Here is a 27,950-nt window from a genome sequence, read left to right on the forward strand (position 1 = left end):
AGGCTTAACTCTAGCGAAGCTGTTTTGAATGTTTCCTAATAACTGGATGTATTTTCATTATATGCCTTGATTTCATAATGCTTGAAGTATGTTTGGGTGTTCGATGGTATCGAATGCTTTGCTGTAATCAACAAAGGCAAGGTATATTTTGAGGCAGTGATCTTCCGATTTTTCTGTTATCTTGCATGGGGGCTTAATTAAATATTATTGAAAAAACTTTTAGTTTTTCGTAGCTGTATGTCCGATTACGCTGTGTCTCGTAATCGGTTGGCCCTGACTAGTATTATTACGCTATCTGACTACAAAGAACAACAACAAGAATGAAATGAAATTTTTCGTTAACACAATTAATTAATTAAGTCCCCAGCAACTATAAAACCTACAAAACCCAAGCACAAATGTAATTGTTCTGTGTGTGGGAGTGTGACTCAACGTACACATCTGGCACGGTTCTTCTTCAACAAGACAAGAATTTTTAAATACCAATTATACTGACGTGATAAAAGAAAATTAGAAATACCATAATTGCTCAAGGAAAGTAGAATTACACTCTAATACAAGAACACACGCCAGATGCTTTGTTGACTGAACCTGTAATGACGCATTATTTAGGACACTAAAATAAAAACAAACTGAGTTAATTACCTCATTTATATTGATGAAAATCATTCTAATCCCTACATTATATCTCAGCCAGAACTCTCCAATATCACATCTCAGCAAGCACTGCCTAATAGCACATCTCAACAAACACTCTCTGCTACAACATCTCAGCACAGACTACCACGAGACCTCGACAGGCACTGTCATCTACGAGCTCTCGACAAGCACTGACTACTACGAGCTCTCTCCAAGCACTGTGGAAGCGGCAGAATAATACTCTTTGGCGCAATCTCTGGCGCAGTGGCTCAGTGTAGCCACCTTTCATATGCCCCTCCTCCACAGGCCAGAATTTGATGGTATTTTTGCCAGCATTGGTTGTGAAAATACCACCAAATTCGTCCACATAAATACAGACAAAAATAAAAGATAATATTAATACCTAAATATCACATAATTAGTTAAAATTTTGGCTTTGCACTGACCTTTCAATAACCTAATATATAAAATACAGTAGGCAATACAAATTCTTTTCATACATGTGGCTTTACATAATAGTTTGCACAATACACAAAAAATCAGTTTATACAAATGTTCACATAAAATACTTTTAATTGTTCAAAAAAAAAAAACAAATAGTTGATAATTCCAGCCCAGCAATGGTCAACAGGTGCAAACACCAACAAGTGACATCATTTCAGCAGAAACAGTCCATCAGTTGCACCCAGCAATGTTGAGAGCAGGTGCAGACACCAACAAGTGACATCATTTCAGTAGAAGCAGTCCATCAGTTGCACCCAGCAATGTTGAGCAGGTGCAGACACCAACAAGTGACATCATTTCAGTAGAAGCAGTCCATCAGTTGCACCCAGCAATGTTGAGCAGGTGCAGACACCAACAAGTGACATCATTTCAGTAGAAGCAGTCCATCAGTTGCACCCAGCAATGTTGAGCAGGTGCAGACACCAACAAGTGACATCTTTTCAGTAGAAGTAGTCCATCAGTTGCACCCAGCAATGTTGAGCAGGTGCAGACACCAACAAGTGACATCATTTCAGTAGAAGCAGTTCCATCTGTGGCACCCAGTAAAGTTGAAGAGGTACACACAGCAACAAGTCACATTATTTCAGTAAAAAACAGTCCATCAGTGGCACCCAGCAATGTTGAGCAGATGCAGACACCAACAAGTGACATCATTTCAGTAGAAGTAGTCCATCAGTTGCACCCAGCAATGTTGAGCAGGTGCAGACACCAACAAGTGACATCATTTCAGTAGAAGCAGTTCCATCTGTGGCACCCAGTAAAGTTGAAGAGGTACACACAGCAACAAGTCACATTATTTCAGTAAAAAACAGTCCATCAGTGGCACCCAGTAATGTTGAGCAGGTGCAGACACCAACAAGTGACATCATTTCAGTAGAAGCAGTTCCATCTGTGGCACCCAGTAAAGTTGAAGAGGTACACACAGCAACAAGTCACATTAGTTCAGTAGAAGCAGTCCATCAGTGGCACCCAGTAAAGTTGAAGAGGTACACACAGCAACAAGTCACATTAGTTCAGTAGAAGCAGTCCATCAGTGGCACCCAGCAATGTTGAGTAGGTGCAGACACCGGCAAGTGACATCATTTCAGTAGAAACAGTTCTAACAGTTGCACCCAGCAATGTTGAGTAGGTGCAGACAGCAACAAGTGACATCATTTCAGTAGAAGCAGTCCATCAGTTGCACCCAGCAATGTTGAGCAGGTGCAGACACCAACAAGTGACATCATTTCAGTAGAGGCAGTTCCCACCCAGTAATGTTGAGCAGGTGCAGACAGCAACAAGTGACATTATTTCAGTAGAAACGGTTCTAACAGTGGCACTCAGCAATGTTGAGTAGGTGCAGACAGCAACAAGTGACTTCATTTCCATACAAGTAGTCCATCAGTTGCACCTAGCAATGATGAGCAGGTCCAGAGAGCAATCCATAATATTCACTATCCTTGATCACACTGTTCATCAGCAGAAATTAAACATGTCCTAGTGCCACCAATCATGTAGAAAAATTACAAGTAACAGTCCATAATATTCACTATCACTGATCACACAGTTCAGGCATGAACAATAGTTTGAATGCACATACAAATGCTTTTACACTAAACATACAAATCATAACAAACACACAAATGATGTCAGATAATTTTCATATTAACTATTACAAATACTCACATATCAGTAAACCTATAATATTTATGGGTGTCAGTGCAAGCCACTACAAACAAATAAAATAATATTTATGAGATAGGTGGGTAGGATTAGGAAAGGAAGACACACAAAACACACTCATTCATCTTTCATCCACATTAAGAACTACTGTGTAACTGAATAGTGTTAACTGTGTAAATGCAATTCTGTCAAAATCTGATGTTCATCATGTGTATCAAGTAGTAGTGGCAGCAATGTATAACAGTCAATAATAGTTAAGTCAACGTCATAGTCATCATGTCAAGACCAATGTTTGCCAAGCCAGATCAAATGTACTGTTGTTGAACAACTGTCAGTGAGCCAAGATATGCAAATACTTCCTCTTTTCAAAAAAAGTATATACCGCTTAGTGATTTAATGAAGTGTGTGTATAGACTATCTTCCTTCTACTTTGGTGTTCTAGTCTGCTATCTTCATCCTCCTTGTTCCATAAGACCAACAAAAAAAATATGCACATCACTTACTTTACCTCTTATCCACCAAAACTCCAATAATCATCAACATCACACAATCACAATAATACCTCAATAATACCTCTTCAATACGTCGATACATATAAACCTTATTGCCAATATATGCTCCTCACTTACTTTACCTCTTATCCACCAAAACTCCAATAATCATCAACTTCACACAATCTCAATAATACATCAATAGTACCTCTTCAATGCGTCGATACATATAAACCTTATTACCAATCTCATTTCACTTCCATAACAACACTTTCCTCTAGTCAGTCTCCTCGAACAAGTACAGATAAAATCCTAATGCAAACCTCATCATCCCATACAATCCGAAGACACATTGTCAACACACAACCTCTGTGTAATCCATATGAGCCAAATCTTCTACTCATTATGAATTATAAACAAAAGAAATGCATACATGATCTCTAACAGACTTAGTTCGAATAACTCTCAGTAATTAAGTACGATTACGGAATGTGAATGATCATAATATTTCACAGTGTGTACAACACTTCCAGAATTATGGCAGAAGCAAACATGTGGAGTATTTTTTGTGTCAAGTGTCACTTCCTATTTCAATTGCTCACGAAAAATGCAGTGTAATAATTGTCAATGGTCTAAACCTAGTAATGGTATGTCATGTCGTTAGCTTCCTTCCTATTAGCATAAAGTTATACAGCTTCCATAAAATCTCAGCTCATGTGACTTCTATGAAGTTCTTTGTACCAATGTCGTTCGTCGAATTATAGCAGTTCATTTTCTTATCTTAAAAATATAAGGCACTGAGCGTAAGCAAAACAAGCAATAGCGAGTAAATATACAGTAGAGAACAGAATGTCAACAAGTGGATGCAGCACAATCCTTACAACGAGGCTCTGCCAAGCGAACAACCTGTAACCTATACCATAGTGTAACCTAAACTCTATGTTCGAACACAGTATATCAGCATTTCTATATACCAAATTAAAGAGTAGTTATGACAACAACAGATATGTATAAATATGCAATCCATACGCAAAGCAGTAAACACGTCATTAGCATCATATCAGCATAAGCAAATAAATGTTCATATGTCATCTTAATAAGTAAACATGAAGGCGCAAGCAGATAAATCACAAAGTATAACTTACATACCTAAACACATCAGCACAATAAATCAGGTTACAATTATAATTTAAATAAATAAGCACAGCAGGCACATAATTAAAAAAAATATGACATCAGTGAAAAAGCATAGCAGCCAAGCGATGCATAATATATACAAATAACAATCCTGTTCATTAATAGTCATTGTCAATATCAGTTAACGTACGCAAGCACGTCGCTTCACAAGTAAATTCATAGAACATGAAAGTAGCACAAAGTATGAATCACGTAATCGCGAGCAGCAAATTACGACTAAAGTACGTACCTAAGTGGAAATATGTTACCTGAAAAATGAACTCAATTAATAGTTACCCTTTTTAGTTTATTAGTTTCTTCTTCGAAATTACATCCTTTCTGAAAATTTCTCGATAGCAAGTCCTCTTAACGTCGGACACGCACAGAATTTACCTGACGGTCTTAAATATTTTATAGAACCGTATCCTGAAAAATACTGAATGTTAATAACATAATTCATCAAGTCACTATAGCTTTATACCGAATTTAATCGGAGAAATTAAACTGTGTATTTGTTTACGGCTGTCAGTGCATTCGCACTGAGCGCTCGATCAGCTGTAGGCGCGTGACGTAGGAAGCAATTGTTTGCGGTCAACGACTGCCTTGTGCGGCGCACAGACTTCACTGTTGCTTTGAGCATGTGCCGCCGCCAAAACACAGCGCGGTATCCTTGTATTCTCTGCATGTTTACATGTAGCTGTGAGTTTCTCTAAAGTATGTCATTCCACAAAAAATTTTACGTTAGATATATGATGTATTCCTTTAGAGCGTCGAGATTTAAGAGTTTCTACTTCGACAGTGTTAGCATGTATAATTTTGCGAATTCTACATGGACCGTTATAAAGCAGAAAGAATTTGCGACACAAGCCTTTTCCTTTGTGCGACAAACGATGAGACTTAATTAACACTTTCTGACCAACTGACAAGATTTTTAAACGACCAGGACGTTTAGCTGATCTCTCTCTTCTAGCAGCCGCAGATGCAATATTTCGTAGAGCCAGGTTGACAACTTCAGAATGCCGCAGTTTCCGTGGAGACGAAAAAGGAACTATTTCAGAAATGCGATTTGTCGGTGCTTTATTTTTTAATATCAGTAAAGGCGGTAAAGAAGTTGAATCATTAGGAAGTTCATTCAGAATGTTTTGAAAAATATGAAGATACTGATCCCACGTTATGTGATTTTGATGGCAATAAAGACGACACAATTTATTGATTCCTTCATCCATCTCTCTGAAGCGTTAGATTGAGGGTGAAAAAGTGAAATGAAAATTGGTTTAACTTTACGACGCTGTAGAGTACGAAGCCAAATTTTAGAACGAAACTGTGATCCATTATCTGATATAACCTTATCAACATGACCAACTTCTTTAAGAAAATGTTTGATGAAAGCATTAGATGCTGAATGAGCTGTTGCTTTGCGTAACGGTGTAAAACACACATATTTTGATGTCAACTCCACTGCTACGAAAATGTACGCAAAACCATTAGTAGAACGAACCACTGGACCGAACAAATCGACTGCAGCCATCTCCTTTAATTTCGCTGGAATGATAGGAAACAACGGTGCTCTGTGAGAAACTGTTGGCGGCTTAGCCTTTTGACATAATTTGCACTTGGCCAGAACAGATCGAATACGTTTTTCCATATTACTGAAATAACAATTTTCTCGTAATTTATGAAAGATTTTCTGGGACCAAAGTGTGCATATCTGAAATGAATATACCAAATCAGCTTATTATCCCACTTATCAGGAATACAAACTAACCAAACAGAGTTGTCGACCGATTTTCGTTTAAAAAGAATGTCATTGCGAACTAAATAATGCTGTCTAATCGCCACGCTTTCCTTTCTCCTCCACTTCTCCTTAATGTCCTTCCAGATTGGATCCTTATTTTGCTCCTTAGCGATGTCCTGGAGCGAAGACGAAATAAAGTTCTCAAACGCAACACCTTGAATATACATCAAACAATAATTGTTTTCTATGCAGTCCTCTTCAGCACTTTGTTTCAAACCCATAGGTGCACGTGATAAAGCATCAGCAACAATATTTGAAGAACCCTGTATGTAAACAATACTAAAATCAAATTCCTGTAGATACAACGCCCATCGTGACAATCTGCCGTGAGTTAATTTTGTTGACATAAGAAATTCCAGAGCTCGATGATCGGTGTAAATCTTAGTATGTCTGCCAAACAAAAATGTCCGAAATTTTGTAAAAGCCCATACAACAGCCAAAGCTTCAAGTTCCGTAATCGAATAATTCTTTTCTGATTTAGAAAGAACACGACTTCCAAATGCAATAGTTTTCTGGACTACAACGCCGTCTTCTTCTATCTCTTGAAATAAATGTGCACCTAGGCCTTTGTATGATGAGTCCGTCGCCAAACAAAAATCTTTAGATAAATCCGGATGTAAAAGAAGTGGAGCCGCAACTAAAGCATCACGAAGCAGTTCAAATTCTGACTGAGCTTCCTCATCCCAACACCAATTAGATTTCTTTCCAGATAGTTCACATAAACGAGGTGTGGCCAAATCGTCCAATCTAACAAAGCGTCGAAGAAAATTACAGACACCAAGGAAGCTACGAACATCACGTTTCGTGGTAGGAACAGCATAGTTACGAATAGCGTCTAATTTTTCTGGATCAGGAAGAATACCTTCTGTAGAAATAATGTGACCGAGAAATTTCACCTGTGAACGACCAAATTCAGATTTTTCTAAGTTCACAGTAATGCCAACTCTTGCAAAATTACGTAATAATGAATCCAAAATTTTGTTGTGCTCACTCCAAGAATGTTTAGCAATAGGAATGTCGTCAACATATGAAGTAATATTGTCACGAAGATAAACAGGTAAAATTTCATTTAAGCTACGAATGAATGCTGCTGAAGATACAGTAAGTCCAAACGGTAATTTCCGAAACTGGTAACAGTTACCAAAGGCTAAAAAGGTAGTATATTTCCTACAATCAGGGTGGAGTTCTATTTGCCAAAAACTTGCGCGCATATCAATAGTGGATAAAACTTTAATTCCATGGAAATGTTGAAGAAGTTCATCTAAATTTTGTGGGCGGTCAGTTTCAGGAATGATGATATTATTTATCTGTCTGGAATCCAGAACCAAACGAATTGATCCATCCTTTTTAAGAATAACATGTAATGGGCTAGTATAAGGACTGACTGCAGGCTCAATAATGCCCTGATCTAACATGTACTGAAGTTCATTCTTAACCTTGTCTCTGTAAGACAAAGGAATAGCGTACGTTTTCCCGCGAAATGGTGTGTGTTCTTTTACTTTAAATAAATATTGTAAGCCTTGTATAGTTCCTGTGTGATGACTAAATACTGTCGCATGTGAAGTCAAAATGTGGTGCAGCTCTTCACTTGCAACGTCATCTGGCACTTCAGCTTTCTTAACCTTTTCTTTAATTAATTCTTCGCTATTAATTATATCATCCATCGCGTCTCTGTATCTATTGTCATTGTCATGAATAAACGCACTGTCGTCATAATGCTCAACGAAACCATCAGAAGTAAGAAACCTTAAACATTTTGTATCTGACTCAGATCTTGTTAAACACTCGAAAAATTTCAAACATTTCGGCATTCCGGCAACAATCAAATTCGCACTTCCTTCTTTAAAGTTCAAAATTGCCTTATGTGCGTTAAGAAACTCCATACCTAATATAATTTGTGTACTGAGTAATGGAACAATAATAAAATTAGCAGAAAATTCGTATCCTTGACAAATGAAATTTAAGTTGGTCTGTTGTTTGACTTCCTCACTTTTTCCAGAAATAGCACCTCGAATTGTAGTTTTAGAAATAGGTAACACGGGACAGGCAATAGTTCTTTCACATATATGAAAAACTGATTCACTAATGACATTCAATGGGCTCCCAGAATCTAAAACTGCAGTGAACTTATTCTTACCCATACATACTTCAATAACAGGGTGTAAAAATGCGTCTACATTATTTTCCTTTTCGTCTAGCAAAATGTCTCTCATGTCTTCCAGGCGTACGTAGTGTAAAGTCGTAGTGTCATTACTTTCTGAACCGTCTATATTGCTGCCAGAAGCCGAAGCTGCAAGTCATTGTCGATTGTTTGCGTCACGTCTTTGATTATTCCCGTCATTTCGCGGATCAATTTCTACGATTTGCACTTGTCTCTCTGAAGTTCTGTCACGTGGAGGATGCCAATTAGGTCCCTCCTGTCTGTTAGATGTAAATTCTTGGTTGTGTCTGTTATTAAAATTTCTGTTTTCCTGTCTGTCTGCATAACTACTCCTTGTGTAATTTCGACTGTCACTTCTGAAATTATTGTTGTATCTACTACCCTGATTATTTCTGTAGTAAGAATTTCTATTATCGTATGAATAATTTCTGTCTTGATGATACCGATTACTGTTTCCGTATGATTGATCATTCCGGTAGGAATTACCGCTATTGTCTGTGTAATTCCTGTTAGAACGTCTGTTATTGTCATAAGGCTGGTATCTGTTGTCCTGTCTGTTATGTCTGTCATTCTCAAAGTTACCCATATAACGCCCGTTCCGATCACTATCCCTTTTCTCTGAAAATCTATTGTAATTACTGTTACTGAAAAAATTACAAGAAGTCCCGTCGTCGTTGTCATACTCAAGTTTTTGCAACAAAGTCTTAAAAGTCTCAATGTCGTCTTTACATCTTCCGGCTAAAGCAATTTGTCTTATGGATTGTGGCAGCTTATTAAACAAATGCGAATTAATTCAGTCGGGCTGTAAGGGTTGGACAGGAACTGATTCTTTCGAATCATGTCTTCAAAATATTCTGCTGGCGTGCGGAACTCAGACTGTTTGAAATTACGCTGCATAATAAGACTGTGTTTGACTCTGTCTTGTGTGTTTTCGGACCAATATGCCGATAGAAATGCATGATAAAAATCATTTAGATTATTACAATCTCTAATGAGTACGCGCATCCGCGTCGCCGGTTCGTTTTCTAAATATCCACACATAAATTCCAGTTTGTGACTTAGTGGCCAATTTGGTGGAAGTGCGTACATAAATTGATCTAACCATGCACATGGATGTATGTCATTCTTAGAATTGCGGAAGATCTTAAATTTCAGAACAGTCAAAACGTGTTTATAGTCAAAGTTTTCGCCTCGTGGCGACAAAGACCTACCGCGTCTGTCCCAGTCCGAATGTCGATTATTTTCAAGTTCGCGCGCCTGGCGCTCTCTTGTTGCTTCTCGTAAATGAAATAAATTACTTTCTTCATACCCCTCTGCTATCTGTGATTCTAAGTTTCTTCTACTGTCTTTTCCTACAATTTCGCCTTCTATTTGTTTGACTTGCTTTTTTAAAGCCTCAAATTCCCTTTTCACGCGTTCATTAAATTTTCCCTGATTTTCAACATGTTTATTTATGTTCTGATACTCTTCGGTTTCTGCAAATGGCAATGGTGCTGTATCATCCGAATCTCTGTCCCCATGTAAACTAAGATTTGTCAGTTTATCTGAAATTTCCTCAACTCTTTCCGATAAATCACCTATTTGTTCTTTCTGTTTATTTACGTCTTCTGTAAGTGTCGCGACTCGGGTTTCAGTATTAACACATTTAGTAGTTAACTGTTCATACTGTTGTATTAGGTTATTTAATCTGTCATTTGGTACGGATTCCTCGATTCTCTCAAATATTTCTTCCTTATCTTTTGCACGTTGTAAATTTAACTCTGAAAATTTCTGTACTATCACGCGATCTCTTTCTTCCTGTTCTCTATCCTGTTCCCTTTGTCTGATTTCTACTGCAATTAATCTATTATTGTGAGCATTCAAAATTGGTTGTACTTCTTCTCTGATTTCTTTCTTTAATTCATCTTTCATATTTTTGAAACATGTCCCTATTCGTGAATCTATCCGTGTTTCCAAAGTTCCCATCTCTGTTTTAAATTCAGATCCTAACCGAGTTTCCATTGTTCCCATCTGCGTTTCCATTGTTCCCATATCAGTTTTAATTTCAGATCCCAAAGTTCCCATCTCTGTTTTAATTGTTCCTATCTCTGTTTTAAATTCAGATCGAAACTGCTCCATTGTTCCCATTTGTAAGTCCAACCGTGTTGCCACTGTTTTTAATTCAGATCCCAAATTTAATATTACACCCATCAACTGCTCCATATTAAATGGTTCAAAATTCTTTTCGCCCCTAACATTTCCCGCAAAACTAACTTCCTTCTGCATAGCCATAAGGCTATCTGTGTTCGATACTATTCCAGAATCTTCTGTCGTTAATCTCAGATTCTGTGAATTTTCTGATTGAGAAAAATTTTGAAATGGTTCCGGACTGTCTTCCCGACTTATTACATTGTTTTCCACTTCATTATTCATCACACTGTTTTCTCTGTTGGCGAGTTCGCCATGTTAACAATTTCGTCATTCTCACTATCCATCATTTTTGCCTTCTTCGTCGATCGCGTAATCATTTACAAAACATAAAAAAATTCGTCACTGTACGAAAATTACACACAATGACTCTTTATCTCCAACAATACCATTTACATGAAAAGTTTCCCTCAAACACGATTAATCGAACAATTGAAATAATTGCACTAAATTGTCAAACCCATAGACAAGACAACAATTTAAATTTTGAAAAATACCATTAAAAAATGACAATTACCAAATCTACACATGCAATACAGACTACAATTACTAAACTCAAATTACTACAACAATACTACGGTCTACTATTTTTACAATCAGAAGAATTCCAAGGGACGATCCGAAGCAGCGGTCGCCACGTGCATGGGGGCTTAATTAAATATTATTGAAAATACTTTTAGTTTTTCGTAGCTGTATGTCCGATTACGCTGTGTCTCGTAATCGGTTGGCCCTGACTAGTATTATTACGCTATCTGACCACAAAGAACAACAACAAGAATGAAATGAAATTTTTCGTTAACACAATTAATTAATTAAGTCCCCAGCAACTATAAAACCTACAAAACCCAAGCACAAATGTAATTGTTCTGTGTGTGGGAGTGTGACTCAACGTACACATCTGGCACGGTTCTTCTTCAACAAGACAAGAATTTTTAAATACCAATTATACTGACGTGATAAAAGAAAATTAGAAATACCATAATTGCTCAAGGAAAGTAGAATTACACTCTAATACAAGAACACACGCCAGATGCTTTGTTGACTGAACCTGTAATGACGCATTATTTAGGACACTAAAATAAAAACAAACTGAGTTAATTACCTCATTTATATTGATGAAAATCATTCTAATCCTTACATTATATCTCAACCAGAACTCTCCAATATCACATCTCAGCAAGCACTGCCTAATAGCACATCTCAACAAACACTCTCTGCTACAACATCTCAGCACAGACTACCACGAGACCTCGACAGGCACTGTCATCTACGAGCTCTCGACAAGCACTGTGGAGGCGGCAGAATAATACTCTTTGGCGCAATCTCTGGCGCAGTGGCTCAGTGCAGCCACCTTTCAATCTATTAATGCTTTGAGTATGGTGGATTGTGGTACATCCTTTATAGAATCCTGCTTGTTCTGAGGATTGGTTCTTGTATACTGTTTTTTTAATCGCCTTGTTAGTATTTTCTAGAACAGTTCATACAGGTTAGACATCTTGCAACGTATCCTTCCAGTACTGGTGGTGGTATAAGTCCACCTAAGTAGGTAGATTACCGTCGCTTTGACTTGTCCTACCGCTCCTGCAAGCTACCGTCTGTAGTAAATGGTTTCTTAAATTCGTGTGGTCCACGAATTTACTGGCCCCTGCAAGTTATTGCTGGGTATTAATAATTTCTAGCGGAAGGTTGTAACGAACCGGTAGAAATTTGAACGCAACAGATAACGCATTTTTTTTTAACCACTACAGAAAGCACCTATAGAGGGCTTAATAGGCATTATATAGCTTTTATTTGCTTTCATGACCCAGAATTCGACTGTGGTACTGACTGCCACCTAGTCTTTATGATGGAAGGAGTAAATAATCAGTCGAGGGTAGAGATTAATTGATATTTATTCAGTGCCGATAGTATTTCAACAACTAGTCATATTTCTCTTGCAATATACATAATCAAAACCGGTCTCTAGTTAAGATGGTTCAGTTTCGCCACGTAATTATGGAATGGGACTGAGGAGCGCAGACCTGGCTTCAATGTAATTCTATACAACTACACAATTATACCCAAACCCTCATTTATTACATTCAATTACTATTGATTACTCAGAACAAGTTCTGCAAAGACAATACAAGCAAAACTAGGTCAGGGTAGAAGAGTATTTGGCAAATATTTATCAAATCAGTAGGCATTAATATCCGATACTTTTCCTAGTGGCACAAGTATTTTGCTTAACGCACAACATCGCCAACAAATTACCTCGCTATGGGGGTGCACAAGAAACATCACTTCAATGCTGTTCAACCCACATGGCCAAGTTTCAGTAGCCAACAGAAACCCAGAAAAATATGGACACACACGATTATTCCTTCCCTATTTTACACTCACTCACTATCGTATGATTATTCATTGTGTACAATATATTTTCAGACCAAATCTACAATTTATCAATGCGGCGGTTGCTCCAACCGGCCACGTGGCGCGAAAGTAGGTTCACAAAGAAAACATATGGAAAATAAATAAAAACCCCCAAAATATTACTGTAAAAGGAAAAGCAGATTAAAATACATTAAATGAGAGAATTTCCGTTAAGCACAGAGCAATAACGTGACCGTGAGCTTAAGGCACATGGTGTGTTGCCTGAACAAGGCATTAACGCCAGGTCTACTGAAATTCGAGTAAATTAAGAAAATCAGTTCCCTTATGGGTTTCAGTGGTAATTTCGCCCCTGATTTCAACATCTGGACTTCATTACAGAGCAGATTTCAGACAATCTAATACCTATGTTAACATTACCAAAACGAGAGCTGCGTCTCCATGTCTGTCCAGCACCACGACCCAGGAACAAGTTCCCTTCCAATCAAATTCGCCTAACCGTTCCGTTTACAAACGTGTTGGGGGTGGCGCACCAGCCTGACAGAGCCAATATGCGGGCCTACGGGTCATCTTTGCCCTGACCTGCAAACTTGTTCTCTGCTGAACTTGTTCACGCTTGGGAGGTTGGTACTACCCTACCCCAGAACGACTATTCATTCATGCAGTGTTTCAATCTGTGCGTTAAGCTTTCTGCTAGTTCACACACTCACTCATATACATCGTCCAGGCCGCACAAAGGAAAGGAAAATGGGAAACGTGGTACACAACAGAAAAAAATCAATAAATAACCCTGTTTAGTCCATTCTCTCCTTTTGGACTCCAGCTGAGGTGTTACCTGCAAGAGAAGAAACTCTTGCTAATCATTTCTGTGTGCTAGCAATTTATTAAAACACTGAAACGGTAGAACAAGTTCCGTTTCAATCTAAATGGATCTGTAATTGTCCATGTAATCTTTTGTGCCTGTTTTGTGCAAAAGTATAATCATACTTTTTTCCACTGGTCGGAAATGTCTTTGGTTTGTATGATTTTGTTGAACACTTCTGTGATGGCTGGCATCAGGACATCTTAGCATTCTTTTAAGAGGTCATTGTATATGTGGTCTTCTCCAGGTGACTGTCCATTTTTCAGTTCAGTGATGGTTGTTTTAACCTTGCTGTGTATTGTAGTGGGTATGGTAACAGTAGTGTTTGGGTTCGGATCATCAGGGAGCAGTCTGTTGCTTTGTTTGATAGAGAACTTGTGTATATTGCTTTGTAGAAATCCGTTACTGATTTGATTGTATCCTCTCTTGTGTTTAGATGCTCTCCTGCCTGATTCTTCATTCCTAGTAGCGATTGATTCTCATCCTGGGGGCTTAACCTCGCTCTTCTGATTGATTTGTTTCTTTGTAGTATTTATCTCCTTGCTACTGATTGGTGTTCACGGACATCTATTAAATTTCGCTTTTCGTTATTCGTCTTGTTTTGCATATTCTTATTTATTCCTATCTGTAATATCTCTGGTTTTTAACATTACCGATCTTTGGTCGATTAGCTGTATGGTACTCTGACTTAATTTGCTTTGACTTTTCTTCATTTGCTCGTCTTTACTTGTGTCCTTGTGAGCTTGGTTTATGCATTTTTCTGGTCCATTAAACAGTCCTTGAGTTCTTTGTTTTATATTGAAATTCGCTTGTTGTACTTGCTTCTGTAGTTCTGGGATTAGAGTTTAGAGGTAGAAACCAAAAAATGTACAAACAGATAGTGACAAAGAATTTTATGATAAGGATTTTCAAGGATTGATGAAAAAAATATAACTTTAATCACTACTCAACTTTTGTTGAATTAAAAGCACCCATTGTTGAAACATTTAACACAATACTTAAAGAAAATATGTGGAAAATAATCAACTTACAAGGAAATTATCAACAGATTGAAATAGTTTCAAGATTTGTTGATGAATTTAATAAGACAACACAGTCAGCTATAAAAATTGAACCAATAGAAGACAATGAAAAGAACTGTAGACCAGCTACTACTACATCTAATGAAAAAGCGAAATTTAAAAAGGGAAATAAAGTTAGAATGAGCAAACATCAAGGAATTTTGGAAACAGAATATACAGCCAGTTGGTCATCAGAAATTTTTGTAACTGAATCAGTTATTCATTCTAATCCAATACATATATACCAAGACACTTAACAGCTGAAGAAGTAAAAGGAAATTTTTGTCACCATGAATTACATAAAACGAGATATACTGATGTATATCTTGTTGAAGAAGTTTTGAAAAAGAAAGGAGATAAAGTATACCTTAAAGGGTTAGGATTTGAAAATTCACATACAGCTGGGTAAATAAAAAGAATATTATTTAATAAAACTTTATATATATATAAATGGAGACTGTTATTAATAATTTAAATCAGTTTGGTACTAATCACAATATTCATTCTGCTGCTCCTTGTATTAAAGAAGATAGAGTATATTACAACCTTAAAATAAAGGTTTACAAAAATGATCTAATGTTGGAATCATTTCAGGATTTTAAATTTGAGGTCATGGAATCTGACAGTTTTGAATCATTTTGCATTGTGGATTTTATTATTGTTGTTTATAATTTAAATATGAAAAGATTAGCTTTTCTAAGAAATTATTAATGATTTGTTTTACTATTTGTTATTTCTTTTATAAGGATCTTAATTTAAACTTATTTGAAAATGATTTTCTTGCGAAATTATTTGTTATCTTTTTTCATTAAATTATATGCATTAACTGAGTCTGCATTACTGATTCTTAAAAAATTATTTCCATTTATGGATAACCTTCTCATAGTTCATTCAACCTAAAATATACAGGGATATTGTGAGTTCTTATAATATAATGTGGATATCCCTGCATATGATTTTTCTTCAGTAAAACAAATTTAATGTGTTTACCTTGAGTAACTGTTGTAGGAGTGACATGATTGTCGGTAATTTCATATTCTCTTGAATTTTATCTGAGGCAACATCAACTGTAGTGTTATTCTGTCTACTAATATTTTCAACTTCATTTTCTAAATCTTCTTAAATAATTAATTTTACTTTGTAGATAATATTAACCATACTTCCTCATTGATAGTAAAACTTCACCAGAAACCAAATCTAGGAATTGTTCAGCATGTTTCATTTTTAATTTCATAATTAATTAATATAATCTGGGTTCACTTATAAAATTAGTAGCTGAATGCAAGTGTAGCTGCTGCCTACACTTCAGTTCTTTATATTTTTTAATATATTTGCTTTTCACATTGACCTTCAAGATATCCCTTGCATTAACATATTCCAATAAATCTCAGACATATTTTGCTTTAAACCATGGATTATTCTCTTGATCAGTTAGCACAAAACTTCTTCATTGTAATGAACAATTCTGTTGTTACTCTGAATAAATTCTAAAACATTCATCAAGGTGTTTCTGAACTAGCAACGACTGCATCAGATGTGACTGAAATTGCTACCATTTAACAGAAAACATTTTTATTAGATTTTTTATTTTCAATATACAATTAGGTGTAGTTAGGTTTGATGAATAGTAATTATACCATTAGTCAATTGTTCATGAATGTAATCATTTAAATTACTAAAGTAATTGTGCCAACAAATAATTCTTAAAATTTCTTTCATGTGTTGAAACACATTTACTGAATTAGGATCATAGTTAAGTCTAAACATTTCTTCAGAATTAGGATGTCTATCCTGGATTCCATGCAACTGTTCTGTAAAATTCTTCTTTGTGTTCTAATTACATAATAATGATATTCACAGTTTTCATCCGATTATTTTAAAAGAATAAGAGTTGGTTTTAAATTTTCGTTAACTGCCTGAGGAACAGCATGAGGTAATAATATATTTATTTCTTTGTTTCTTTCATTTATTATTCCTGAAGTAATATTACAAGTTTATCTTAAATTTTCTATTATTTCATCCTCTGATTTGATGATTTCGTCATTTTTGGATGGGCTTTTGCTAATTGTTCCACACAATAATTTTTATGATTTTTCTGATCCTTATAAAAAGGTATTATGTCGTTTCAAATCTTATGTTCTCCGTGTTTTTGAATTGAAAGCAAAACTTCTTCATAAGCCCAATCCTGAAGTAATCACCTTTATTTCACGATTAAGGGGCATAGTCCATGTTCAGTAATACATTTTGTTTCAGGATGCGAGAGGAACAAATCATTTCCCACTAATTTTTTAATTTATATGAAGTTTTGCTCTTACAAGATCTCCAATTGCTTTCTCATGTTTGTAAATTCTAAAAGTTCAGCAACATCTTTTGCATTAACCTATAGATAGTGCATTTCATCAATAATCACTTTATTACTATATGTAAGTTTGTTCTTGATGGTGCCGAAAATCAACTACGTTTCAGAGAAGAAATTTATTAGATTTTAATTTTTATTAGAAATATAACACACAGATGCAGCTTCTTTAATAAATATCATTGATACTATGGTTTAGATTAATCATATAATATTTTAAGTGTATACCAATGAAGTTATTTCTGTAATTGTTGTTTGTGGGAATAGCAATTAGTGATATAAAAATTATGCAGTAAAATATTTATTTGATTTTGCTTATTTGCAGATTCCACCATCACCTGATTTAGCTCAAGTGAGTAATGATATAGTAAGAGAATAATTAATATTATTTCAGTTAACACAAAATTGTGATAAATGGTGAATTAAGTAAAGAAACTTCAAATTTTATGAACCGACTAGATGTGGTGTACAAGATTCATTTAGTAGTTACACAACTAGTAGGTATAAATGGAATAATAAAAATGTAAAATGGAATTATAAAGGAGGAAATAAAAAACGTTAAAAGTAACAGAGGCAGCATTTCGTTTATGGTAAAGATGTATTCATATTCAGTTTGTTCATGATATTAACAACCATGAAATTTTAGATACAACTGAAGAAGAATACAATCACATGAACTATCTGATCACTGATGTTCAAAGGAACTAGACCAAAAAGAAATGTGTTAGGTTCTGCATCTTTTTGAGATATGAATAATGAACCTTTAGAAATAAATAAGGATAAATATGAGACCTGGTATACAGAAACTGATAAAGTACACCAAATTATCAAACAAATTTACATGAAGTTTCAGTTCATGAAATTGGTCACTTATTAGGTTTATATCATTCATATGTTTATGGCACAATAATGTTCCTATACTATAATGGTTCACATATACAATTATTTCAAGGTGATATTGATGCAATTCAAAGTTTATATCATAAGAAAATAGCAACAGAAATGAATATACCAATATCTCCACTAGTTGTACCAACAGTTAATTTAAATAAATCAGTTAAAACACTATATGAAATTAATAAATTTCATTGCTTATTAATTATGAGTGGAGTTCTATATATTTTTTTCAGAAGTGGGTAAGAATAGGTGATGATATGAATTCACAGTTAATAAGGCATTGCTTAACGATTTTACTGCAGGATTTACAAAAAGTGTATGGAATATATCAAAGATGAGTATGTGCCAAGCAAGATCGTAAGAGATGGAAAAGAGCCACCGTGGTACAACAACCGAGTTAGGAAACTGCTGCAGAAGCAAAGGGAACTTCATAGCAAACATAAACATAGCCACAGCCTTGCAGACAAACAAAATTAAGCGAAGCGAAATGTAGTGTGAGGAGGGCTATGCGAGAGGCGTTCAGTGAATTCGAAAGTAAAGTTCTATGTACTAAGTTGGCAGAAAATCCTAAGAAATTTTGGTCTTATGTCAAAGCGGTAGGTGGATCAAAACAAAATGCCCAGACACTCTGTGACCAAAATGGTACCGAAACAGAGGATGGCAGACTAAAGGCCGAAATACTAAATGCCTTTTTCCAAAGCTGTTTCATAGAAGAAGACTGCACTGTAGTTCCTTCTTTAGATTGTCGCACATATGACAAAATGGTAGATATCGAAATAGACGACAGAGGGATAGAGAAACAATTAGAATCGCTCAGAAAAGGAAAGACCGCTGGACCTGATGGGATACCAGGTCGATTTCGCACAGATACGCGAAGGAACTTTCCCCCCTTCTTGCAGCGGTGTACCGTAGGTCTCTAGAACAGCGTAGCGTTCCAAAGGATTGGAAAAGGGCACAGGTCATCCCCGTTTTCAAGAAGTGACGTAGAACAGATGTGCAGAACTATAGACCTATATCTCTAACGTCGATCAGTTGTAGAATTTTGGAACACGTATTATGTTCGAGTATAATGACTTTTCTGGAGACTAGAAATCTACTCTGTAGGAATCAGTATGTGTTTCGAAAAAGACGGTCGTGTGAAACCCAGCTCGCGCTATTCGTCCACGAGAATCAGAGCCCCATAGACACGGGTTCACAGGTAGATGCCGTGTTTCTTGACTTCCACAACGCGTTCGATACAGTTCCCCACAGTCGTTTAATGAACAAAGTAAGAGCATATGGACTATCAGACCAATTGTGTGATTGGATTGAAGAGTTCCTAAATAACAGGACGCAGCATGTCATTCTCAATGGAGAGAAGTCTTCCGAAGTAAGAGTGATTTCAGGTGTGCCGCAGGGTAGTGTCATAGGACCGTTGCTATTCACAATATACATAAATGACCTTGTGGATGACATCGGAAGTTCACTGACGCTCATTGCAGATGATGCAGTGGTGTATCGACAGGCTGTAACAATGGAAAATTGTACTGAAATGCAGGATGATCTGCAGCGAATTGACGCATGGTGCAGGGAATGGCAATTGAATCTCAATGTAGACAAGTGTAATGTGCTGCGAATACATAGAAAGATAGTTCCCTTATCATTTAGCTACAAAATAGCAGGTCAGTAACTGGAAGCAGTTAATTCCATAAACTATCTGGGAGTACGCATTAGGAGTGATTTAAAATGGAATGATCATATAAAGTTGGTCGGTAAAGCAGGTGCCAGACAGATTCATTGGAAGAATCCTCAGGAAATGCAATCCGAAAACAAAGGAAGTAGGTTACACTATGCTTGTCTGCCGACTGCTTGAATACTGCTCAACAGTGTGGGATCCGTACCAGAAAGGGTTGATAGAAGAGATAGAGAAGATCCAATGGAGAGCAGCGCGATTTGTTGCAGGATCATTTGGTAGTCGTGAGAGCGTTACAGAGATGATAGATAAGATCCAGTGGGGGACTCTGTAGGAGAGACGCTCAGTAGCTCGGTACGGGATTTTGTTAAAGTTTCGAGAATATACCTTCACCGAAGAGTCAAGCAGTATATTGCTCCCTCCTACGTATATTTCGCGAAGAGACCATGTTCAATGTCAACGTGAAGAAGTGGATAAGTAGATTATATTTTACCTTAGCAAAGTCTCATGAACTTCAAAAATTATTGTACAAGCCGCTGATACTGATACTTGAATAGTTTTGCTGGCAAAGATATTTGAGAAAGAAATTTACTTGGTAGATCCAGCAACCAAGACAAAAACAAGAAAGACCTTAACTGTATCAACTTCACACAATTATCACTGAAGTTGGGAGCATCATTATGTCTAATTCTACTAGCGACTCCTATTATTAGATAATTACAAGGCATGCAGACCAAAGTACTCCCTCCAGTGTTTACACTGGTTACTTCCGTTTTTTTTTATCTTTACATATGCAAGGTGTCTTTCTTACAAACAATGAAATTTCCATCAGCTCTTCCTTCTCTTTGGCTCTCTTCCAAGTCTATTAGGACCCAACAGATTTCCGATTGTAGCCCTGAAAAAATTTCGTCCATGGGCAGGAGCAGTCTTAGTTTTCCAGTTTTCTCTCGTTCCCTACTACTGTCGACTGTTGAGAAGAATTCAGTCAGCAGGAATGCGGCTGTGACTGTATCGACACAGGCCAGACAGAATAGTATGCACTAGTATAAAAAATTTTGATTATTGAATTGAAATCTACTTAGTAACTGTGGCCGATAGAAATTAGAGTGACATAAACATACTAAATCGTCTAACCCCTTCAGTGCATTTGTGCTTACAAAGAAATATTCGTCAGATTTTCCATTGGAGTGTACATGGTACTACACACGTGACAATTATGAGGAGTTTTTCATCGTGATACAACTTTCGTGTTATTGAGAAGTAACATCGCCGCTGGTAGGATTTTTTCGTCTGTTTATTGCTTTCGGTGAGGATGTAATGTCTGCATGAACGTTTTATTAGAATTTTCTGCGTTGGGACTGCTGCTAATAAAAGATGAAAGAGACATTGAAAGCATAAATGGCTAACAATGGAAAATAATAGGGCTGGCAACGAGCTTTGTAAAATATAACGCATAAGTTCGAAAAATTAGCCAGAGAGAAATTCCAATCATGTATTATGAGAGTGGGGTATGGCTGCAGGGCTTTCCTGGAGGGCCACGTCCATTGACAAAGGACCCGCCAGCAGCAGACAATAGTAGTGTTTTTACCATTTGTAGAGAGCAAGCGGCGGGCCCCAAGACTGTTCTACAACATGATTCGGTTTAATGGAGGCTTTTTTCTACAGGATGAAAGATAGCTGGATTGAAATACATCTTAATTAAATACTAATTCAACGTTTCACAGAATGACAATCCAAACATATCAGCGTGCTTATTGCACTGAGGCGCATTTATTAAGACCTTCATGTTATCAATGTAGGAAAACCATTGAAGTTAGTGGAATTCAGTTAACAAATATAGTTGCAGTATTCACTACAAGTTAATAACTTCACGCGATCCTTAGAAACGAAACAGTGGATGATAGCTCATGACTCTAGCTACCATCCCTGGAAGTCACACATTGATATATATTTTATACATTGATTTATTGCAATTTATATCTTTTTACTGTGTAGATGTGTCAGATCATAGTATCCATCTCAGATACATAGTATATGAAAGTAGTGTGGCGTGTCACATGTCTAGTCATACATGACCATGGTACATTCATTTTATTATGTTTTAACACATACTCTTTGTAATTTGTATAAGCTCATATGTGCTAGAGTATGTTTTATCAAGTATGTCTATGATTTTATATGTTGCAGTTAGTGTTGGTTCTCTTATATGTAACCCATATATCTTAGCTATAATATAGGTAGTAAGCAAATTAGAGTCAACTTTATATACCTTTTAGTAAATAATGGTGTTTGGTGTTTTAATTTGGCACGGGCGTTGAGGTTCTCGGACAAGCCGATTCACGGAGTGGCTTTTTGGTAGCAAGGTGTAATTTCCGACAGAGGTAATTCAAACGCTTCTGGAGATGTAATATGGTGAGACAATTTTTCTTGACATGGGATAAAGGGAAGAGTTGGAGTCGAGACACTGGAGAGGAGCTGTCTACTGTGCTTTCCTCTTACTTTAAGAATATGCATTGTTAGGAGAGAGATACTGTTTCATCCAATACAATGATTTTTACTGTTTGGTGTCTCATAGCTAACATTGGGACATCTTCCTGTTGGTTGCAAAGCCCATTGATTTCTCTATTTGGGTGTTGATTATTCACATCTGGGTCCAGTGAGCATCCACCCCTAACTAGTTTACCTCCATAATTTTCTCCCACTAACCAGTTTCTCTTTAAATCATCTACTTGGTCCAAATAATAAACTTTGTACACAACTGAGGCTTCTACAGAGATTCGTGGCGTATGTAAAATATGCTAGTGGCAAGACACAATCAGTGCCTTCTCTGTGTGATAGCAATGCAGGTACTATAGAAGACGGTGTTGCCAAAGCTGAGTTACGAAGTACAGCCTTCCGAAATGCCTTCACAGAAGAAGACGAAGTAAATATTCCAGAATTCGAATCAAGAACAGCTGCCACCATGAGTAACGTTGGAGTAAATGTCCTCGGAGTAGTGAAGCAACTTGAATCACTTAATAATAGCAAGTCTTCTGCTCCAGACCATATACCAATTATGTTCCTTTCAGAATATGCTGATGCAATAGCTCCATACTTAACAATCATACACAACGATTCCCTCTATGAAAGATCCATACCCAAAGACTGCAAAGTGGCACAGCTCACATCAATATTCAAGAAAGGTGGCAGGAGTAATCCACTTAATTACAGGCCCATATCATTAACGTCGATATGCACCAGGATTTTGGAACATATATTGTGTTCGAACATTATGAATTACCTCGAAAAAAACGTTGTATTGATACACAGTCAACATGTATTTAGAAAACATCGTTCTTGTGAAACACAACTAGCTCTTTACTCGCATGAAGCGTTGAGTGCTATTGACAAGGGATTTCACGTTAATTCAGTATTTCTGGAAGGCTTTATACACTGTACCACACAAGCGGCTTGTAGTGAAATTGCTTGCTTATGAAATATCGTCTCAGTGATGTGACTGTATTCGTGATTTCCTGTCAGAGAGGTCACAGTTCGTAGTAATTGACAGAAAGTTACAGAGTAAAAAAGAAGTGATTTCTTTCATTCCCCAAGGTAATGTTACAGATCCTTTGCTGTTCCTTATCTATATAAACATTTGGGATACAATCTGAGCAGCCGTCTTACGTAATTTGCAGATGCCCCTGTCGTTTATCAACTAATAAAGTCATCAGAAGATCAAAACAAATTGCAAAACGATTTAGAAAAGATATCTGAATGGTGCGATAATTGGCAGTTGACCCTAAGTAGTGATAAGTGTGTGGTCATCCACATGAGTGCTAATAGAAATCCGTTAAACTTCGGTTACACGATAAATCAGTCAAATATAAAGGCCATAAATTCGACTAATTATCTAGGAATTACAATTACGAATAACTTAAATTGGAAGGCTACATAGAAAATGTTGTGGGGAAGGCTAACTAAAGACTACGTTTTCTGGGCAGGACACTTAGAAAATATAACAGATCTACTAAGGAGTCTGCCTACACTATACTTGTCCGTCCTCTTTTAGAATACTGATGCACGGTGTGGGATATTTACCAGACAGAATTGATGGAGTATATCGAAAAAGTTCAATGAAAGGCAGCACGTTTTGTATTATCGCGAAATAGGGGAGAGAGTGTAACTGATTTAGGATGCACATCATTAAGACAAAGGCGTTTTTTGTTGTGGTGGAATTTCTCACGAAATTCCATTTACCAACTTTCTCCTCCGAATGCGAAAGTAATTTGGTGATCCCGACCTACATAGGGAGAAACGATCATCGTGATACAATAAGGGAAATCAGAGCTCGTACAGAAAGATATAGGTGTTCATTCTTTCCGCTCGCTATACGAGATTGGAACAATAGAGTATTGTGAAGGTGGTTCGATGAACCCTCTGCCAGACTCTTACATGTGATTTGCAGAGTATCGATGATGTAGATGTGGATGTAGCACGTTTTCCCTTACTGAAAATGATAATCGACTCAGTAAAATAAGTACGAGCTGCTTGGAACTTAAATGAACATCGAAACATTTAGCTGAAATCACATTCTCTCAAACGAAGATCTAAATCAAAGATATTTACTACTGTATTTTCCGGGATCTAGAATATACTGTACTTATACTTTGTATACCCTCTGACCAAAATCGGTGTTTGAAGACTGGCTGAAAATCATCAAGTCTTGTGTAACCGAATAGGATCATAAATCCTCACTGTGCTGCATCACTCCTTAAATTACCAATAAGAAATCTAATGTTCCTTTCATCTGACCATACCGACTGGAACATACCTGAAATGATTTCAATAATATAACAGGATACAGATCCTAAGTGGGATGGTAACGAGAAAAATTAGGTGATTTTTGTTCCTCAACCACTGAAACACTTCCCTTCCAGACAGCAACTGCATTTAAATCGTGTTCTTTAACTTTATTAAATTGTTTGCCTACCCATTGTTTAGTCTCACATTCAATTTTATGTAAGGAAGTTACGTCAATCTCCACTATCTTTATCCTTTCCGTGAGTTCTGATTACTCTTCTTGAGTCTTTTTAAAATAAGTATCTACGCGTGACATCCACCCATTAGCTTATAATCCACACTAATTTTCTATTTCGTCCACTTGCTCAGTCACTTCAGATCTTGCCGAGTGAAATTACTAGATAGCTTTTCAGTTACCATAGATTGACTTTCATGTGCTGCCTCACACGAACATTTTAATTCAGAAGTTTCATTTCTAACTGAGCAGATGATTTCAGCCTGTTGTGTCTTTAATTCGGCTGTGGAGGTATTAGGTTCAATGCTTAAATATGTATATGTTTATGAGCTACTGATAAAGCTTCCGCGATTCCGTCTGTGAATTTTATGAAGTTATCATGCCACTTTTCTTTTTTTTACTTGAAGCTTACTCGTTTCAATTTCGTGTTGTAATTGGCTAGTTTCAGCCCTAAATTCCTTTCTTCAGAAGTTAGTTTCATACTTTATATATCTTTCGTAATACACGCCTCAAATTGTAAATCATCTCTTTTCCTCTATAATTGCACTCTAATTTCTCTCCTGATTTAGTAGTATTAGAATCGAGTTTTTCTTTTAGCTTTCTAAGACTAGCTCTGACTTCTGAGCTGAAGTCTCTGCTGCTAGAATTTTATGTATCATTAAAATTCCATTTGCTCAACTTTATTTCTTTGAACAACCCTCCGTACCCACCATGGAGCTTTCTCCTCTCCCCAATTAGTGCCTCTCCTACTAGATTCCTTCTCCATAGTTCCCAAGGAATCTTTGTCCCTTTCAACTTTATCACTTCCGCCATCTGCAACTCTCGATCTACCAAACAAATTAGGCAAATCATTTCGTTGTCATCTCCCCCTTCCACGTTTCCCACATCTTATTGTTAAAGAAATGTCTCTAAAGATATGTTAATATACGTATTCTGCCGCGTTAGTCAGTCACGTGTAGGAACACACGCATTGTGGTCGGGAACCCGCAACAAGCAGAGATTTTGACTGCATCCTTTAGACTACGAAGCTACACCATGTGATGTCGGACGAGCTCCTGTGTGTGACTGAGGACGAAGTGACTGTCCGTTGTGGTGCTGTCCGTGTCACGTGTTAGCATCTCTCCCGATGAGAGGTGGGGGCAGAAGAGACCGCCCTCCTTGTAGGCTACACACGCAAGGGACACCGCAATAAACCTATTCTACCGGTGCAGTAAAGCAAGTGAGCTAGGGCGCTCGCAGCCCACTCCAAGAACACAAGTCACAACGCCCATGTCTGCCTCGAAGTATGCGCAGTCAAGCCCCAGACTCTTGTCTGTCCAGATGACGCAGTACACGTAAAATCCTGAAGCGCCGCAGACGATGCAGTGAGAGACGAGCTGAGCAGCACCCTAACTTCTCACGTAGAGCTTGAAGTCTCCGCACCGCCACAGATTACACAAATCGTCCACTAAATCTCAAAGTCACGTTAAAGATCCACTGACACCCAGTAATAGCTTGACAGAACGACAAAGAAAATCATCCACCATAGTCGGATCATCAAACATATGTAATTCAAAAAATGGTTCACATGGCTGTAAGCACCAGGAGACTTAACATCTGAGGTCATCAGTCCCCTAGACTTAAGAACTACTTAAAGCTAACTAACCTAAGGACATCACACACTTCCATGCCCGAGGCAGGATTTTAACCTGCGACCGTAGCTGCAGCGCGGTTCCGGACTGAAGCACCTAGAACCTCTCAGCCACAGCGGCCGGCTATGTAATTCAAACGACTAGTTTCGAAGCAACACATACCATCTTCAGGTCCCCTATAAACCACAAGAGTACTTTCGTTCCTCGGCCTCTATGATAAAGCGTTGTACGACAGGACCAGTCAAGGCTGCCAAACATCACGTGTGCTGGTCGTGGGCAGCCAAAAGCCCGGCCTTTCACTTGATTTTGCTCGGTCCTTCTCGGAAGTACACGGAACAGAGCGGCATTTCATTTAGCATTGCGGTGCGGCATTTTTCGTTCGACGCAACTTTCTGGGTTAGGCAGAATCGTCCTGTTGGTGCTATTTGACCTTCGCTATTCATTCACAGGTTCAGGTAGTCTAGTGATCTATCGTCGCAATCTTTTAAAATGAATGGGAATGACAGAAGAGACCGTATCCGCTACGAAACGACATTACAGTACGATGTAGAATAAATTTAAAATTATCGGTTTACTAATGGCTGTACTTTTCAGCAATTGTAGTGCTTTTATTTTGGGGGTTACAGATACATAGACGTGATTCAGCTACTGTAACCTGTCAATCAGTTTTTAAAATAATCACATACAATATGTACATTTGTGAACATACCATGGCGTTATGCCTGCATGTAGAGGATATTGAAATCTTCTAAACCAATGCTGAAGATCACAAATTAACTTATCGCAATTGGTAAAACATTAAAATTTAATTGCAACCGATGACTGAATTTTATCCTGAAAACAGAATTTAAAGGTTTATTTGACAATGAAAGAGGAAAAAATTACAACGATTGACAGAAGAGGTTCGTTGTCCTGTACATCAAAAAGCACTTCACGCTAAATTTGATGGCGTGTAGAAATAGGCAGTACTAGTAACAAAATTTTTGTGGTCCCACGCATAGTTGCAACTGCATTTAATGGAACGGAACGAAGAGTATGGAGACTTCATATATTACTGCAAAGAACGTTGGTTAAGGCAAGGGGTGTTTCTTTATTTAAAATTCGCTAGTGTTGAACTTATGAAAGAAAAAGAGGTTCAGGAACGAAAATTAGACCATTCAGGATGGGCTGCACACTTTGCATTTTAAGTGGACTTGACTGCACACTGACCACAGTAAGACACTGTAACTTCTTTCTCAATTGATAGGGATGCATTTGAAAAGAAAATTGCTTTGTAGAATGGACACGTTCTGATAAAGAGGGTCAAGTTCCCTAAACTCATTGGCGCTAAAAAAAAAAAAAAAAAAAAAAAAAAAAAGTGAGGGTTGAAGAATTCCTTGTTACTTCGAAAGAATTAAAAAGACAGTTCTGTAAAAATTTTCAGGACACTGTCAATGTTACACATTGAAACGTCCCCTTTGAACAATTATACA

General features: G+C 37.1%; 1 protein-coding gene across 2 annotated transcripts in view; it reads left to right on the plus strand.

Moving 5' to 3' along the window:
* The window catches only part of LOC126474143 (luciferin sulfotransferase-like), a 757,275-nt gene that overhangs the window by 183,195 nt on the left and 546,130 nt on the right, over positions 1 to 27,950 (plus strand). The window contains exon 2 of one of the 2 annotated variants that reach the window (XM_050101593.1): positions 17,590 to 17,616. The exons of the other annotated variant lie outside the window; for it this stretch is intronic. The gene's annotated coding sequence lies outside the window, so the exon portion shown is untranslated. The remainder of the gene's footprint in view (positions 1 to 17,589; positions 17,617 to 27,950) is intronic. 2 annotated transcript variants of the gene reach the window in all.

Source organism: Schistocerca serialis, chromosome 4 (genome assembly GCF_023864345.2).
Source record: "Schistocerca serialis cubense isolate TAMUIC-IGC-003099 chromosome 4, iqSchSeri2.2, whole genome shotgun sequence".
Lineage (NCBI taxonomy): Eukaryota > Metazoa > Arthropoda > Insecta > Orthoptera > Acrididae > Schistocerca > Schistocerca serialis.